This window comes from Nicotiana tabacum, chromosome 11, assembly GCF_000715075.1.
Source record: "Nicotiana tabacum cultivar K326 chromosome 11, ASM71507v2, whole genome shotgun sequence".
Taxonomy (NCBI): Eukaryota; Viridiplantae; Streptophyta; class Magnoliopsida; order Solanales; family Solanaceae; genus Nicotiana; species Nicotiana tabacum.
This window is the reverse complement of record NC_134090.1, coordinates 65,954,280-65,957,606: the sequence shown is the minus strand read 5'-3', so window position 1 is coordinate 65,957,606 and position 3,327 is coordinate 65,954,280. Positions and strand designations below refer to the sequence as shown.

General features: G+C 34.7%; 1 long non-coding RNA gene across 1 annotated transcript; it reads right to left on the bottom strand.

The window, feature by feature from the left end:
- Positions 1-222: 222 nt before the first annotated feature.
- LOC107812488 (uncharacterized) lies at positions 223-2,604 on the bottom strand. The gene is made up of 2 exons (XR_001654125.2): positions 2,260-2,604; positions 223-484 (listed from the first exon to the last, which is right to left on the bottom strand). It is a non-coding gene; the product is annotated as an uncharacterized LOC107812488 (long non-coding RNA).
- Between the last annotated feature and the right edge of the window lie 723 nt (positions 2,605-3,327).

Genomic DNA, 3,327 nt, shown 5'->3' with positions numbered 1-3,327 from the left:
ACTTAAGGGCAAATTCTACATAGTGGTAGTTAGACCGACTATGTTGTATGATGCTGAGGGTTGGCCAGTCAAAAAATCACATGTCCAGAAGATGAAAGTAGCAGAAATGAGGATATTGAGATGGATGTATGTCACGACCCCAAAATTTCACCTTAGGTATTCGTAATGGTACCTAGTCCCTAACACATAAAAGAATTTAACATAAACAATGGCTAGAAGTAGTAAATTAACTAATAAATCTCATGATAATATCAATACTGAACAACAATCACAAAAATCCCCAACGGGTAAAACTCAATCATAAGCTTTACATATGTACACTAAGGATCTCTAATATAAAATTGTTTTGATATGAAGTAAACAGTACAAAAGACAGTGGCAGAAGATGACTCCGAGACATGCGAGCGCCAAACAGGTATAAATTAAAGTCTCCAAAATATCTGGTCAAATCACTGGTGTCCGGCATGAGCTGAAATACTTGGATCTGCACAAAAATGTGCAGAAGAATAACATGAATACACCACAACAGTACCTAATAAGTATCAAGCCTTACCTTGGTAGAGTGATGACGAGGTCAGGTCATGACACCTTAATGCAATCTAATAACAGAAGATAGAGAAATAAATAGAAACAAAACAGTACAATGATGTAAGGCTAACAACAGTTATTTAGGCAATAAAGGATAATAAGAATGAGATTATGATAAGAACAATAAGTAATCATATGCAGTCAAAATACTAAGTAAAGAAAATAACAATAACCGTTCCATCAACAAGCCTTTTCAACATAAAATGTACAATGAGAATCACAACTGAGGCATAACACCCTTGGCCACATTTTCACAATGTACAATCACAATCTTCCTTATATCAACGTGGAGCCTACTATTTATATTTTTTAAAAGATTTTTCCTGAAATAGCTACATGCGATTTAGTCTCCTTATCTCACAATGTGGCTTCAAGTAATTTTCTTACTAGCAACACGCATATAAATCCCACCTTATGTCGCCGCATGCACATTAACCCCTATCCTTATACTGCCGCATGCGCATCAATATCACAGCACAATAATCAACTCTCACCACACGAATCCATATGCCACAACATTGTCAAAATCAACAATACCAATATTACCACAATACATAGCCCACATCTGTCACACTTTCTTTTTATCCGAAAGGGGGTATAAGGATATTTTTCAAATTAAAGTGACATTATTCGAAATGGGATTATTTATTTTAATCAAAGTCGCCACTTGGGATAATTATTGGTGTCCCAAGTCACCGGCTTATTTTAAATCCCAAATCGAGGAAAATTGACTCTATTTTTTGGTCCGCAAACACAGAAGACCGGGTAAAAAATTCTATTAACCTGGGAGAAGGTGTTTGGCATTCTCGAGCTCCGTAGTTTTAGCACGGTCGCTCAACTATTAATAATTGGCCTCATTATCTAATTTATTACGTGTTTTAAAATTGTGCATTTTTAACTTTATAACCGCTTTTATTTATTTAGCCGCTTTTTAGGATTTATGGAATTATTTTTGGAACAAGTCACGATTGTCGTACACTTGCCGTTTTGATACACATTGCAAATCGCGCTACATGAAATGCACCCGCGATTTACAACATGTTTATTTTTATTATCGTTCGAAGTTGTGGTCGAGTCACCTGAAATGCACACTCGAATTAGGGATTACGTATCGTGACTATACCACGGGAACCATATCCATAGTCACGATGATTTATTTAATAGAGCGCCTAAAGAACTAGCGCATTTGAATTTTTCTAATCTTTGAGATTATTGTGAAGGCCAATAATTAAGAATATTGATATGTGGGAGAAGGATAGAAGATCTGTTCGAGTGTTCTGGATTTAAACATGATAAGAATACCTAAACCCAACGCAACTTCACCTATCTTTCTTTCACCAGCATATAACTACAAGCAAACACAATATGATAAGAGTTAAACGTGCAGATTTGAAGCAGGAAATATTACAAATGCGTTCATACTTTCTATGACCCATTACTTTAGTTTATCCCTCAGCATCCAACGAATTTTGCTCTCATTTAGAGACTATAACTTTAATCCATCAATTGATCGTCGTTTGACACACACGAAGACACACACAAAAAAAACAAATAACAAATAAAAGAAATATCTGAAAATTAAGTCCAAATCTTTCTCACATGCTTAATAGACAAAGAAACAAAGACAAGTATGTAGCATTATAGAAATTGGTCAGAGAAGTCAAACTAGACCTTGTATTAATTGAATCCAAGTCTTAGAGTTTCTGCTACTCAATATCAAGCCAAGATAACGATCACGAACATAAACCTTTGCCGGCGGCAGCCTCGACGGAAAATCGAAACTCGAATCGTCGGAAAATCGCCAGACCGGCAGAATCTGAGCAGTTTTTGGCCGCAATCTGGTGGGGTTCGTAACTATTTACATCCCTCTGTTTATGTCCATCAGGTCTGTCCCAACTCGAATTCAAACCTATCCATTTCAAAAAATCGATTTCAAAGAAAAGCCAAAGCCGCAAGGAGGAAGGTGTGTCGTTCTTGAATCAGAGAATGAGAGGTCCAAAATGGAGGGGTGCGTTGCTAGCTTTCTTAGGAGATTATCCTTTTTAGAGTCCTTTTTCTTTTTTTTCGAAAAGTTGGAGGAGTCTCCTGATTCAAGAAGAAGAAGATGCGGCGCTCCTTTCCATTGTATTTGAGCGGGAAAAATTTTATTTTGTGTCTCATACAATTGACACTAGTTGTATAAGGTAATTTTTTTGTCTCACAGTTTTGAAAACCTAGATTTCTATGGATTTAAAAGTGTAAAATTGTGGTCCACAAATTTGTGAGACAAAAAAGAGACTCATACAACTAGTGTAAATTGTATGAGACACAAAATAAAACTTCTCATTTGTGTGTGTGTTAGGCTGGTCTCTAGGGTGTGTAGGTATTCAATTAGGGTTTGGGGGTAATGTGTATTTTATAGGTGAGGGAGAAAATAAAACTTACCCTTTGAATTCAAATAGTTTTAATGGCTGAGATATTATCTTTATTTCTAAAAGGACTGATGGATCAAGTTATTTGGACTTCAAATTAAGCTGGCCCAAACGAAATTAAAAGATCAAATCTATGTTTTCTTTTGATTTTAAGTTCTAACAAATTAAATTCTAAATTAAAACCTAACTAAAATCTAATTAGCAAAAAATAATTCTATTTATCTATTAATAAATGCATGTAAAATTTAAAAATTATTTTGTTTGATTTTTATGTATTAATTCTAACAATTAAAGAGTAGTTAATTTCTAAAAATGTATATTAAACTTA